This window comes from Ranitomeya variabilis, chromosome 1 (genome assembly GCF_051348905.1).
Source record: "Ranitomeya variabilis isolate aRanVar5 chromosome 1, aRanVar5.hap1, whole genome shotgun sequence".
NCBI lineage: Eukaryota > Metazoa > Chordata > Amphibia > Anura > Dendrobatidae > Ranitomeya > Ranitomeya variabilis.
In genome coordinates, this window is record NC_135232.1 from 912643038 (window position 1) to 912657073 (window position 14036).

A 14036-nucleotide genomic window follows, 5' to 3' on the forward strand; every position below is an offset into this window, starting at 1 on the left:
AATCTGCATAACCACACCCTCCATCCCCGTGAAGGTTCCGTGTGACAAAGCAAGCTCCATTTCCAGCTCTCTGTTCCAAAAATCAATTTAATATATGGTCCCCAAATAGGGGACGTATCAGATATTAAACTAATAAGAACAGACACTACGCTTGATCTTGAGCCATTTGGCCGAGAAGAGATGATCAGAAATGGTTTGCCACTTGGGCCGCACCAAGGCCTACAACCGACACCCACTGTGGAGACGTAGCAATAGATTGCCGCAGGGAAGACATTTCCAGAAACTCTGGATGCTCTATCGATGACAGTTCTGCGGTGTGCATGTGTTCAAGCTGTGCGCAACACGTTTTGAATCTGCATAACCACACCCTCCATCCCCGTGAAGGTTCCGTGTGACAAAGCAAGCTCCATTTCCAGCTCCCTGTTCCAAAAATCCATTTAATATATGGTCCCCAAATAGGGGACGTATCAGATATTAAACTAATAAGAACAGACACTACGCTTGATCTTGAGCCATTTGGCCGAGAAGAGATGATCAGAAATGGTTTGCCACTTGGGCCGCACCAAGGCCTACAACCGACACCCACTGTGGAGACATAGCAAAAGATTGCCGCAGGGAAGACATTTCCAGAAACTCTGGATGCTCTGTCGATGACAGTTCTGCGGTGTGCATGTGTTCAAGCTGTGCGCAACGCGTTTTGAATCTGCATAACCACACCCTCCATCCCCATGAAGGTTCCGTGTGACAAAGCAAGCTCCATTTCCAGCTCCCTGTTCCAAAAATCCATTTAATATATGGTCCCCAAATAGGGGACGTATCAGATATTAAACTAATAAGAACAGACACTACGCTTGATCTTGAGCCATTTGGCCGAGAAGAGATGATCAGAAATGGTTTGCCACTTGGGCCGCACCAAGGCCTACAACCGACACCCACTGTGGAGACGTAGCAAAAGATTGCCGCAGGGAAGAAATTTCCAGAAACTCTGGATGCTCTGTCGATGACAGTTCTGCGGTGTGCATGTGTTCAAGCTGTGCGCAACGCGTTTTGAATCTGCATAACCACACCCTCCATCCCCGTGAAGGTTCCGTGTGACAAAGCAAGCTCCATTTCCAGCTCCCTGTTCCAAAAATCCATTTAATATATGGTCCCCAAATAGGGGACGTATCAGATATTAAACTAATAAGAACAGACACTACGCTTGATCTTGAGCCATTTGGCCGAGAAGAGATGATCAGAAATGGTTTGCCACTTGGGCCGCACCAAGGACTACAACCGACACCCACTGTGGAGACGTAGCAAAAGATTGCCGCAGGGAAGACATTTCCAGAAACTCTGGATGCTCTATCGATGACAGTTCTGCGGTGTGCATGTGTTTAAGCTGTGCGCAACGCGTTTTGAATCTGCATAACCACACCCTCCATCCCCGTGAAGGTTCTGTGTGACAAAGCAAGCTCCATTTCCAGCTCCCTGTTCCAAAAATCCATTTAATATATGGTCCCCAAATAGGGGACGTATCAGATATTAAACTAATAAGAACAGACACTACGCTTGATCTTGAGCCATTTGGCCGAGAAGAGATGATCAGAAATGGTTTGCCACTTGGGCCGCACCAAGGCCTACAACCGACACCCACTGTGGAGACGTAGCAAAAGATTGCGGCAGGGAAGACATTTCCAGAAACTCTGGATGCTCTATCGATGACAGTTCTGCGGTGTGCATGTGTTCAAGCTGTGCGCAACGCGTTTTGAATCTGCATAACCACACCCTCCATCCCCGTGAAGGTTCCGTGTGACAAAGCAAGCTCCATTTCCAGCTCCCTGTTCCAAAAATCCATTTAATATATGGTCCCCAAATAGGGGACGTATCAGATATTAAACTAATAAGAACAGACACTACGCTTGATCTTGAGCCATTTGGCCGAGAATAGATGATCAGAAATGTTTTGCCACTTGGGCCGCACCAAGGCCTACAACCGACACCCACTGTGGAGACGTAGCAAAAGATTGCCGCAGGGAAGACATTTCCAGAAACTCTGGATGCTCTGTCGATGACAGTTCTGCGGTGTGCATGTGTTCAAGCTGTGCGCAACGCATTTTGAATCTGCATAACCACACCCTCCATCCCAGTGAAGGTTCCGTGTGACAAAGCAAGCTCCATTTCCAGCTCCCTGTTCCAAAAATCAATTTAATATATGGTCCCCAAATAGGGGACGTATCAGATATTAAACTAATAAGAATAGACACTACGCTTGATCTTGAGCCATTTGGCCGAGAAGAGATGATCAGAAATGGTTTGCCATTGGGCCGCACCAAGGCCTACAACCGACACCCACTGTGGAGACGTAGCAAAAGATTGCCACAGGGAAGACATTTCCAGAAACTCTGGATGCTCTGTCGATGACAGTTCTGCGGTGTGCATGTGTTCAAGCTGTGCGCAACGCGTTTTGAATCTGCATAACCACACCCTCCATCCCCGTGAAGGTTCCGTGTGACAAAGCAAGCTCCAATTCCAGCTCCCTGTTCCAAAAATCAATTTAATATATGGTCCCCAAATAGGGGACGTATCAGATATTAAACTAATAAGAACAGACACTACGCTTGATCTTGAGCCATTTGGCCGAGAAGAGATGATCAGAAATGGTTTGCCACTTGGGCCGCACCAAGGCCTACAACCGACACCCACTGTGGAGACATAGCAAAAGATTGCCGCAGGGAAGACATTTCCAGAAACTCTGGATGCTCTGTCGATGACAGTTCTGCGGTGTGCATGTGTTCAAGCTGTGCGCAACGCGTTTTGAATCTGCATAACCACACCCTCCATCCCCGTGAAGGTTCCGTGTGACAAAGCAAGCTCCATTTCCAGCTCCCTGTTCCAAAAATCCATTTAATATATGGTCCCCAAATAGGGGACGTATCAGATATTAAACTAATAAGAACAGACACTACGCTTGATCTTGAGCCATTTGGCCGAGAAGAGATGATCAGAAATGGTTTGCCACTTGGGCCGCAACAAGGCCTACAACCGACACCCACTGTGGAGACGTAGCAAAAGATTGCAGCAGGGAAGACATTTCCAGAAACTCTGGATGCTCTGTCGATGACAGTTCTGCGGTGTGCATGTGTTCAAGCTGTGCGAACGCGTTTTGAATCTACATAACCACACCCTCCATCCCCGTGAAGGTTCCGTGTGACAAAGCAAGCTCCATTTCCAGCTCTCTGTTCCAAAAATCAATTTAATATATGGTCCCCAAATAGGGGACGTATCAGATATTAAACTAATAAGAACAGACACTACGCTTGATCTTGAGCCATTTGGCCGAGAAGAGATGATCAGAAATGGTTTGCCACTTGGGCCGCACCAAGGCCTACAACCGACACCCACTGTGGAGACGTAGCAATAGATTGCCGCAGGGAAGACATTTCCAGAAACTCTGGATGCTCTATCGATGACAGTTCTGCGGTGTGCATGTGTTCAAGCTGTGCGCAACACGTTTTGAATCTGCATAACCACACCCTCCATCCCCGTGAAGGTTCCGTGTGACAAAGCAAGCTCCATTTCCAGCTCCCTGTTCCAAAAATCCATTTAATATATGGTCCCCAAATAGGGGACGTATCAGATATTAAACTAATAAGAACAGACACTACGCTTGATCTTGAGCCATTTGGCCGAGAAGAGATGATCAGAAATGGTTTGCCACTTGGGCCGCACCAAGGCCTACAACCGACACCCACTGTGGAGACATAGCAAAAGATTGCCGCAGGGAAGACATTTCCAGAAACTCTGGATGCTCTGTCGATGACAGTTCTGCGGTGTGCATGTGTTCAAGCTGTGCGCAACGCGTTTTGAATCTGCATAACCACACCCTCCATCCCCATGAAGGTTCCGTGTGACAAAGCAAGCTCCATTTCCAGCTCCCTGTTCCAAAAATCCATTTAATATATGGTCCCCAAATAGGGGACGTATCAGATATTAAACTAATAAGAACAGACACTACGCTTGATCTTGAGCCATTTGGCCGAGAAGAGATGATCAGAAATGGTTTGCCACTTGGGCCGCACCAAGGCCTACAACCGACACCCACTGTGGAGACGTAGCAAAAGATTGCCGCAGGGAAGACATTTCCAGAAACTCTGGATGCTCTGTCGATGACAGTTCTGCGGTGTGCATGTGTTCAAGCTGTGCGCAACGCGTTTTGAATCTGCATAACCACACCCTCCATCCCCGTGAAGGTTCCGTGTGACAAAGCAAGCTCCATTTCCAGCTCCCTGTTCCAAAAATCCATTTAATATATGGTCCCCAAATAGGGGACGTATCAGATATTAAACTAATAAGAACAGACACTACGCTTGATCTTGAGCCATTTGGCCGAGAAGAGATGATCAGAAATGGTTTGCCACTTGGGCCGCACCAAGGACTACAACCGACACCCACTGTGGAGACGTAGCAAAAGATTGCCGCAGGGAAGACATTTCCAGAAACTCTGGATGCTCTATCGATGACAGTTCTGCGGTGTGCATGTGTTTAAGCTGTGCGCAACGCGTTTTGAATCTGCATAACCACACCCTCCATCCCCGTGAAGGTTCTGTGTGACAAAGCAAGCTCCATTTCCAGCTCCCTGTTCCAAAAATCCATTTAATATATGATCCCCAAATAGGGGACGTATCAGATATTAAACTAATAAGAACAGACACTACGCTTGATCTTGAGCCATTTGGCCGAGAAGAGATGATCAGAAATGGTTTGCCACTTGGGCCGCACCAAGGCCTACAACCGACACCCACTGTGGAGACGTAGCAAAAGATTGCGGCAGGGAAGACATTTCCAGAAACTCTGGATGCTCTATCGATGACAGTTCTGCGGTGTGCATGTGTTCAAGCTGTGCGCAACGCGTTTTGAATCTGCATAACCACACCCTCCATCCCCGTGAAGGTTCCGTGTGACAAAGCAAGCTCCATTTCCAGCTCCCTGTTCCAAAAATCCATTTAATATATGGTCCCCAAATAGGGGACGTATCAGATATTAAACTAATAAGAACAGACACTACGCTTGATCTTGAGCCATTTGGCCGAGAATAGATGATCAGAAATGTTTTGCCACTTGGGCCGCACCAAGGCCTACAACCGACACCCACTGTGGAGACGTAGCAAAAGATTGCCGCAGGGAAGACATTTCCAGAAACTCTGGATGCTCTGTCGATGACAGTTCTGCGGTGTGCATGTGTTCAAGCTGTGCGCAACGCGTTTTGAATCTGCATAACCACACCCTCCATCCCAGTGAAGGTTCCGTGTGACAAAGCAAGCTCCATTTCCAGCTCCCTGTTCCAAAAATCAATTTAATATATGGTCCCCAAATAGGGGACGTATCAGATATTAACCCCTTCACCCCCAAGGGTGGTTTGCACGTTAATGACCGGGCCAATTTTTACAATTCTGACCACTGTCCCTTTATGAGGTTATAACTCTGGAACGCTTCAACGGATCTTGGCGATTCTGACATTGTTTTCTCGTGACATATTGTACTTCATGTTAGTGGTAAAATTTCTTCGATATAACTTGCGTTTATTTGTGAAAAAAACGAATATTTGGCGAAAATGTTGAAAATTTCGCAATTTTCCAACTTTGAATTTTTATGCCCTTAAATCACAGACATATGTCACACAAAATACTTAATAAATAACATTTCCCACATGTCTACTTTACATCAGCACAATTTTGGAACCAAAATTTTTTTTTCTGACGGAGTTATAAGGGTTAAAAGTTGACCAGCAATTTCTCATTTTTACAACACCATTTTTTTTTAGGGACCACATCTCATTTGAAGTCATTTTGACGGGTCTATATGATAGAAAATACCCAAGTGTGACACCATTCTAAAAACTGCACCCCTCAAGGTACTCAAAACCACTTTCAAGAAGTTTATTAACCCTTCAGGTGTTTCACAGGAATTTTTGGAATGTTTAAATAAAAATGAACATTTAACTTTTTTTCACACAAAATTTATTTCAGCTCCAATTTGTTTTATTTTACCAAGGGTAACAGGAGAAAATAGACCCCAAAAGTTGTTGTACAATTTGTCCTGAGTACGCTGATACCCCATATGTGGGGGTAAACCACAGTTTGGGCGCATGGCAGAGCTTGGAAGCAAAGGAGCGCCATTTGACTTTTCAATGCAAAATTGACTGGAATTGAGATGGGACGCCATGTTGCATTTGGAGAGCCCCTGATGTGCCTAAACATTGAAACCCCTAACAAGTGACACCATTTTGGAAAGTAGACCCCCTAAGGAACTTATCTAGATGTGTGGTGAGCACTTTGACCCAACAAGTGCTTTACAGAAGTTTATAATGCAGAGCCGTAAAAATAAAAAATCATATTTTTTCACAAAAATGATCTTTTCACCCCCAATTTTTTAATTTTCCCAAGGGTGAGAGAAGAAATTGGACCCCAAAAATTGTTGTGCAATTTGTCCTGAGTACGCTGATACCCCATATGTGGGTGTAAACCATTGTTTGGGCGCAGGGCAGAGCTCGGAAGGGAAGGAGCGCCATTTGACTTTTCAATGCAAAATTGACTGGAATTGAGATGGGACGCCATGTTGCATTTAGAGAGCCCTTGATGTGCCTAAACATTGAAACCCCTAACAAGTGACACCATTTTGGAAAGTAGACCCCCTAAGGAACTTATCTAGATGTGTGGTGAGCACTTTGACCCACCAAGTGCTTCACAGAAGTTTATAATGCAGAGCCGTAAAAAAATAAAAAATCATATTTTTTCACAAAAATGATCTTTTCACCCCCAATTTTTTATTTTCCCAAGGGTAAGAGAAGAAATTGGACCCCAAAAATTGTTGTGCAATTTGTCCTGAGTACACTGATACCCCATATGTGGGTGTAAACCATTGTTTGGGCGCAGGGCAGAGCTCAGAAGGGAAGGAGCGCCATTTGACTTTTCAATGCAAAATTGACTGGAATTGAGATGGGACGCCATGTTGCGTTTGGAGAGCCCCTGATGTGCCTAAACATTGAAACCCCCCACGAGTGACACCATTTTGGAAAGTAGACCCCTTAAGGAACTTATCTAGATGTGTGTTGAGCACTTTGACCCAACAAGTGCTTCACAGAAGTTTATAATGCAGAGCCGTAAAAATAAAAAATCATATTTTTTCACAAAAATGATCTTTTAACCCCCATTTTTTTATTTCCCCAAGGGTAAGAGAAGAAATTAGACCACAAAAGTTGTTGTGCAATTTGTCCTGAGTACGACGATACCCCATATGTGGGTGTAAACCATTGTTTGGGCGCATAGCAGAGCTCAGAAGGGAAGAAGCGCTATTTTACTTTTCAATGCAAAATTGACTGGAATTAAGATGGGATGCCATGTTGCGTTTGGAGAGCCCCTGATGTGCCTAAACATTAAACCCCCCCACAAGTGACACCATTTTGGAAAGTAGACCCCCTAAGGAACTTATCTAGATGTGTTTTGAGAGCTTTGAACCCCCAAGTGTTTCACTACAGTTTATAACGCAGAGCCGTGAAAATAAAAATTATTTTTTTTTTCACAAAAATGATTTTTTAGCCCCCAGTTTTGTATTTTTACAAGGGTATCAGGATAAATTGGACCCCAAAAGTTGTTGTCCAATTTGTCCTGAGTACGCTGATACACCATATGTGGGGGGGTACCACTGTTTGGGCGCATGACAGAGCTCGGAAGGGAAGGAGCGCCATTTGGAATGCAGACTTAAATGGATTGGTCTGCAGGCGTCACGTTGCATTTGCAGAGCCCCTGATGTACCCAAACAGTACAAACCCCCCACAAGTGACCCCATATTGGAAACTAGACCCCCCAAGGAACTTATCTAGATGTGTTGTGAGAACTTTGAACCACCAAGTGTTTCACTACAGTTTATAACGCAGAGCCGTGAAAATAATTTTTTTTTTTTTTTCACAAAAATGAAATTTAGCCCCCAGTTTTGTATTTTCACAAGGGTATCAGGATAAATTGGACCCTAAACGTTGTTGTCCAATTTGTCCTGAGTACGCTGATACCCCCTATGTGGGGGGGAACCACTGTTTGGGCGCATGACAGAGCTCGGAAGGGAAGGAGCGCCATTTGGAATGCAGACTTAAATGGATTGGTCTGCAGGCGTCACGTTGCATTTGCAGAGCCCCTGATGTACCCAAACAGTACAAACCCCCCACAAGTGACCCCATATTGGAAACTAGACCCCCCAAGGAACTTATCTAGATGTGTTGTGAGAACTTTGAACCCCCAAGTGTTTCACTACAGTTTATAACGCAGAGCCGTGAAAATAAAAATTATTATTTTTTTTTCACAAAAATGATTTTTTAGCCCCCAGTTTTGTATTTTCACAAGGGTATCAGGATAAATTGGACCCTAAACGTTGTTGTCCAATTTGTCCTGAGTACGCTGATACCCCCTATGTGGGGGGGAACCACTGTTTGGGCGCATGACAGAGCTCGGAAGGGAAGGAGCGCCATTTGGAATGCAGACTTAAATGGATTGGTCTGCAGGCGTCACGTTGCATTTGCAGAGCCCCTGATGTACCCAAATAGTACAAACCCCCCACAAGTGACCCCATATTGGAAACTAGACCTCCCAAGGAACTTATCTAGATGTGTTGTGAGAACTTTGAACCCCCAAGTGTTTCACTACAGTTTACAACGCAGAGCCGTGAAAATAAAACATATTTTTTTTCCCACAAAAATGATTTTTAGCCCCCCAAATTTTTATTTTCCCAAGGATAACAAGAGAACTTGGACCCCAGAAGTTGTTGTTCAATTTGTCCCTAGTACGCTGATACCCCATATGTTGGGGTAAACCCCTTTTTGGACGCACGGGAGAGCTCGGAAGGGAAGGAGCACTGTTTTACTTTTTCAACGCAGAATTGGCTGGAATTGAGATTGGACGCCATGTCGCGTTTGGAGAGCCCCTGATGTGCCTGAACAGTGGAATCTCCCCAATTCTACCTGAAACCCTACCCCTAACCTCACCCCTAACCGTTTACTGAACATTTTCTGACAGTCATAAGTGCCACGTATATAAGTGCCACGTATATAAGTGCCACGTATTTAAGAGCCACGTATTTAAGTGCCACGTATTTAAGTGCCACGTATTTAAGTGCCACGTATTTAAGTGCCACGTATTTCAGTGCCACGATATTTCAGTGCCACGTATTTCAGTGCCACGTATTTCAGGCACTGAAAAATACGTGGCACGTAAATACTTCAGTGCCACGATATTTCAGTGCCACGATATTTCAGTGCCACGTATTTCAGTGCCACGTATTTCAGTGCCACGTATTTCAGGCACTGAAAAATACGTGGCACGTAAATACGTGGCACTGAAATACGTGGCACTGAAATACGTGGCACTGAAATACGTGGCACTGAAATACGTGGCACTTAAATACGTGGCACTTAAATACGTGGCCACTGAAATATCGTGGCACTTATATACGTATATACGTATTTAAACGTATATTTCAGTGCCACGTATTTCAGTGCCACGTATTTCAGGTTAGGGGTAGGGTTAGGGGTAGGGTTAGGGTTTTTTTTTTTTTCTTGTTTTCTTGTGTTTTTCTATAAAAACGCATGCGTTTTACCGCGTTTACATGCATTTTTTCACACATGCGGTTTTTTTAAAAAACGCATGCAGATAAAAACGCAAGTGTGAAACCAGACTAAAAGACGCTTTTTATAGCAAAAAAGTTTTTGCGTCTCCACATTTTGAGACCTACAATTTTTCCACATTTTGGTCCACAGAGTCATGTGAGGTCTTGTTTTTTGCGGGACGAGTTGACGTTTTTATTGGTAACATTTTCGGACACGTGACCATTTTTTATCACTTTTTATTCCGATTTTTGTGAGGCAGAATAACCAAAAACCAGCTATTCATGAATTTCTTTTGGGAGAGGCGTTTATACCGTTCTGCGTTTGGTAAAATTGATAAAGCAGTTTTATTCGTCGGGTCAGTACGATTACAGCGATATCTCATTTATATCATTTTTTTATGTTTTGACGCTTTTATACGATAAAAACTATTTTATAGAAAAAATAATTATTTTGGCATCGCTTTATTCTGAGGACTATAACTTTTTTATTTTTTTGCTGATGATGCTGTATGGCGGCTCGTTTTTTGCGGGACAAGATGACGTTTTCAGCGGTAACATGGTTATTTATATCCGTCTTTTTGATCGCGTGTTATTCCACTTTTTGTTCGGCGGTATGGTAATAAAGCGTTGTTTTTTGCCTCGTTTTTTTTTTTTTTTCTTACGGTGTTTACTGAAGGGGTTAACTAGTGGGCCAGTTTTATAGGTTGGGTCGTTACGGACGCGGCGATACTAAATATGTGTACTTTTATTGTTTTTGTTTGTTTTTTTTAGATAAAGAAATGTATTTATGGGAATAATATTTTTTTTTTTATTATTATTTATTTAGGAATTTTTTTTTTTTTTTTTTTACACATGTGGAAATTTTTTTTTTTACTTTTTTACTTTGTCCCAGGGGGGGACATCACAGATCGCAGATCTGATAGTGTGCACAGCACTCTATGAGATCGGCGATCATCCTTTCATCGGAGCAGGCTGCAGCTTTCATCTGCAGCCTGCTCCGACCCGGAAGTGCTCCCTGCAGGACCCGGATACAGCCCCTCGGCCATTTTGGATCCGGGGCCTGCAGGGAGAAGACGTTCGGTACGAGGTGAGTACATCACCTTGTACCGATCGTCTCAGGGAAGCACGCAGGGAGCCCCCTCCCTGCGCGATGCTTCCCTGTACCGCCGGTACACCGCGATCATGTTTGATCGCGGTGTGCCGGGGGTTAATGTGCCGGGGGCGGTCCGTGACCGCTCCTGGCACATAGTGCCGGATGTCAGCTGCGATATGCAGCTGACACCCGGCCGCGATCGGCCGCGCTCCCCCCGTGAGCGCGGCCGATCGCGTATGACGTACTATCCCGTCGGCGGTCATGGGGGCCCACCCCACCTCGACGGGATAGTACGTCAAATGTCGGGAAGGGGTTAAACTAATAAGAACAGACACTACGCTTGATCTTGAGCCATTTGGCCGAGAAGAGATGATCAGAAATGTTTTGCCACTTGGGCCGCACCAAGGCCTACAACCGACACCCACTGTGGAGACGTAGCAAAAGATTGCCGCAGGGAAGACATTTCCAGAAACTCTGGATGCTCTGTCGATGACAGTTCTGCGGTGTGCATGTGTTCAAGCTGTGCGCAACGCGTTTTGAATCTGCATAACCACACCCTCCATCCCAGTGAAGATTCCGTGTGACAAAGCAAGCTCCATTTCCAGCTCCCTGTTCCAAAAATCCATTTAATATATGGTCCCCAAATAGGGGACGTATCAGATATTAAACTAATAAGAACAGACACTACGCTTGATCTTGAGCCATTTGGCCGAGAAGAGATGATCAGAAATGGTTTGCCACTTGGGCCGCACCAAGGCCTACAACCGACACCCACTGTGGAGACGTAGCAAAAGATTGCCGCAGGGAAGACATTTCCAGAAACTCTGGATGCTCTGTCGATGACAGTTCTACGGTGTGCATGTGTTCAAGCTGTGCGCAACGCATTTTGAATCTGCATAACCACACCCTCCATCCCCGTAAAGGTTCTGTGTGACAAAGCAAGCTCCATTTCCAGCTCCCTGTTCCAAAAATCCATTTAATATATGGTCCCCGAATAGGGGACGTATCAGATATTAAACTAATAAGAACAGACACTACGCTTGATCTTGAGCCATTTGGCCGAGAAGAGATGATCAGAAATGGTTTGCCACTTGGGCCGCACCAAGGCCTACAACCGACACCCACTGTGGAGACGTAGCAAAAGATTGCCGCAGGGAAGACATTTCCAGAAACTCTGGATGCTCTGTCGATGACAGTTCTACGGTGTGCATGTGTTCAAGCTGTGCGCAACGCATTTTGAATCTGCATAACCACACCCTCCATCCCCGTAAAGGTTCTGTGTGACAAAGCAAGCTCCATTTCCAGCTCCCTGTTCCAAAAATCCATTTAATATATGGTCCCCGAATAGGGGACGTATCAGATATTAAACTAATAAGAACAGACACTACGCTTGATCTTGAGCCATTTGGCCGAGAAGAGATGATCAGAAATGGTTTGCCACTTGGGCCGCACCAAGGCCTACAACCGACACCAACTGTGGAGACGTAGCAAAAGATTGCCGCAGGGAAGACATTTCCAGAAACTCTGGATGCTCTATCGATGACAGTTCTGCGGTGTGCATGTGTTCAAGCTGTGCGCAACGCGTTTTGAATCTGCATAACCACACCCTCCATCCCCGTGAAGGTTCCGCGTGACAAAGCAAGCTCCATTTCCAGCTCCCTGTTCCAAAAATCCAGTTAATATATGGTCCCCAAATAGGGGACGTATCAGATATTAAACTAATAAGAACAGACACTACATTTGATCTTGAGCCATTTGGCCGAGAAGAGATGATCAGAAATGGTTTGCCACTTGGGCCGCACCAAGGCCTACATCCGACACCCACTGTGGAGACGTAGCAAAAGATTGCCGCAGGGAAGACATTTCCAGAAACTCTGGATGCTCTGTCGATGACAGTTCTGCGGTGTGCATGTGTTCAAGCTGTGCGCAACGCATTTTGAATCTGCATAACCACACCCTCCATCCCCATGAAGGTTCCGTGTGACAAAGCAAGCTCCATTTCCAGCTCCCTGTTCCAAAAATCCATTTAATATATGGTCCCCAAATAGGGGACGTATCAGATATTAAACTAATAAGAACAGACACTACGCTTGATCTTGAGCCATTTGGCCGAGAAGAGATGATCAGAAATGGTTTGCCACTTGGGCCGCACCAAGGCCTACAACCGACACCCACTGTGGAGATGTAGCAAAAGATTGCCGCAGGGAAGACATTTCCAGAAACTCTGGATGCTCTGTCGATGACAGTTCTGCGGTGTGCATGTGTTCAAGCTGTGCGCAACGCGTTTTGAATCTGCATAACCACACCCTCCATCCCCGTGAAGGTTCCGTGTGACAAAGCAAGCTCCATTTCCAGCTCCCTGTTCCAAAAATCCATTTAATATATGGTCCCCAAATAGGGGACGTATCAGCTATTAAACTAATAAGAACAGACACTACGCTTGATCTTGAGCCATTTGGCCGAGAAGAGATGATCAGAAATGGTTTGCCACTTGGGCCGCACCAAGGCCTACAACCGACACCCACTGTGGAGACGTAGCAAAAGATTGCCGCAGGGAAGACATTTCCAGAAACTCTGGATGCTCTGTCGATGACAGTTCTGCGGTGTGCATGTGTTCAAGCTGTGCGCAACGCGTTTTGAATCTGCATAACCACACCCTCCATCCCCGTGAAGGTTCCGTGTGACAAAGCAAGCTCCATTTCCAGCTCCCTGTTCCAAAAATCCATTTAATATATGGTCCCCAAATAGGGGACGTATCAGATATTAAACTAATAAGAACAGACACTACGCTTGATCTTGAGCCATTTGGCCGAGAAGAGATGATCAGAAATGGTTTGCCACTTGGGCCGCACCAAGGCCTACAACCGACACCCACTGTGGAGACGTAGCAAAAGATTGCCGCAGGGAAGACATTTCCAGAAACTCTGGATGCTCTATCGATGACAGTTCTGCGGTGTGCATGTGTTCAAGCTGTGCGCAACGCGTTTTGAATCTGCATAACCACACCCTCCATCCCCGTGAAGGTTCCGTGTGACAAAGCAAGCTCCATTTCCAGCTCCCTGTTCCAAAAATCAATTTAATATATGGTCCCCAAATAGGGGACGTATCAGATATTAAACTAATAAGAACAGACACTACGCTTGATCTTGAGCCATTTGGCCGAGAAGAGATGATCAGAAATGTTTTGCCACTTGGGCCGCACCAAGGCCTACAACCGACACCCACTGTGGAGACGTAGCAAAAGATTGCCGCAGGGAAGACATTTCCAGAAACTCTGGATGCTCTGTCGATGACAGTTCTGCGGTGTGCA

General features: G+C 45.4%; 1 non-coding gene and 22 pseudogenes across 1 annotated transcript; all 23 read right to left on the minus strand.

The window, feature by feature from the left end:
- Positions 1–8: 8 nt before the first annotated feature.
- Positions 9–182, minus strand: LOC143794418 (U2 spliceosomal RNA; annotated as a pseudogene).
- Positions 183–358: 176 nt separating this feature from the next.
- On the minus strand, positions 359–532 carry LOC143795499 (U2 spliceosomal RNA; annotated as a pseudogene).
- A 176-nt stretch (positions 533–708) lies between these two features.
- On the minus strand, positions 709–882 carry LOC143794690 (U2 spliceosomal RNA; annotated as a pseudogene).
- A 176-nt stretch (positions 883–1058) lies between these two features.
- Positions 1059–1232, minus strand: LOC143795500 (U2 spliceosomal RNA; annotated as a pseudogene).
- A 176-nt stretch (positions 1233–1408) lies between these two features.
- LOC143794717 (U2 spliceosomal RNA) lies at positions 1409–1582 on the minus strand (annotated as a pseudogene).
- A 176-nt stretch (positions 1583–1758) lies between these two features.
- Positions 1759–1932, minus strand: LOC143796170 (U2 spliceosomal RNA; annotated as a pseudogene).
- A 175-nt stretch (positions 1933–2107) lies between these two features.
- On the minus strand, positions 2108–2282 carry LOC143796522 (U2 spliceosomal RNA; annotated as a pseudogene).
- Positions 2283–2457: 175 nt separating this feature from the next.
- On the minus strand, positions 2458–2631 carry LOC143794351 (U2 spliceosomal RNA; annotated as a pseudogene).
- Positions 2632–2807: 176 nt separating this feature from the next.
- Positions 2808–2981, minus strand: LOC143795501 (U2 spliceosomal RNA; annotated as a pseudogene).
- A 175-nt stretch (positions 2982–3156) lies between these two features.
- On the minus strand, positions 3157–3330 carry LOC143794419 (U2 spliceosomal RNA; annotated as a pseudogene).
- Positions 3331–3506: 176 nt separating this feature from the next.
- On the minus strand, positions 3507–3680 carry LOC143795502 (U2 spliceosomal RNA; annotated as a pseudogene).
- Positions 3681–3856: 176 nt separating this feature from the next.
- Positions 3857–4030, minus strand: LOC143794692 (U2 spliceosomal RNA; annotated as a pseudogene).
- Positions 4031–4206: 176 nt separating this feature from the next.
- On the minus strand, positions 4207–4380 carry LOC143795503 (U2 spliceosomal RNA; annotated as a pseudogene).
- A 176-nt stretch (positions 4381–4556) lies between these two features.
- Positions 4557–4730, minus strand: LOC143796024 (U2 spliceosomal RNA; annotated as a pseudogene).
- Positions 4731–4906: 176 nt separating this feature from the next.
- Positions 4907–5080, minus strand: LOC143796171 (U2 spliceosomal RNA; annotated as a pseudogene).
- A 6176-nt stretch (positions 5081–11256) lies between these two features.
- LOC143794592 (U2 spliceosomal RNA) lies at positions 11257–11447 on the minus strand. The gene has a single exon (XR_013220426.1). It is a non-coding gene; the product is annotated as a U2 spliceosomal RNA (small nuclear RNA).
- Positions 11448–11645: 198 nt separating this feature from the next.
- Positions 11646–11797, minus strand: LOC143795746 (U2 spliceosomal RNA; annotated as a pseudogene).
- A 198-nt stretch (positions 11798–11995) lies between these two features.
- On the minus strand, positions 11996–12147 carry LOC143795748 (U2 spliceosomal RNA; annotated as a pseudogene).
- A 176-nt stretch (positions 12148–12323) lies between these two features.
- LOC143795909 (U2 spliceosomal RNA) lies at positions 12324–12497 on the minus strand (annotated as a pseudogene).
- Positions 12498–12673: 176 nt separating this feature from the next.
- LOC143794677 (U2 spliceosomal RNA) lies at positions 12674–12847 on the minus strand (annotated as a pseudogene).
- Positions 12848–13023: 176 nt separating this feature from the next.
- LOC143795795 (U2 spliceosomal RNA) lies at positions 13024–13197 on the minus strand (annotated as a pseudogene).
- A 176-nt stretch (positions 13198–13373) lies between these two features.
- Positions 13374–13547, minus strand: LOC143795504 (U2 spliceosomal RNA; annotated as a pseudogene).
- A 176-nt stretch (positions 13548–13723) lies between these two features.
- Positions 13724–13897, minus strand: LOC143794504 (U2 spliceosomal RNA; annotated as a pseudogene).
- Positions 13898–14036: the final 139 nt, after the last annotated feature.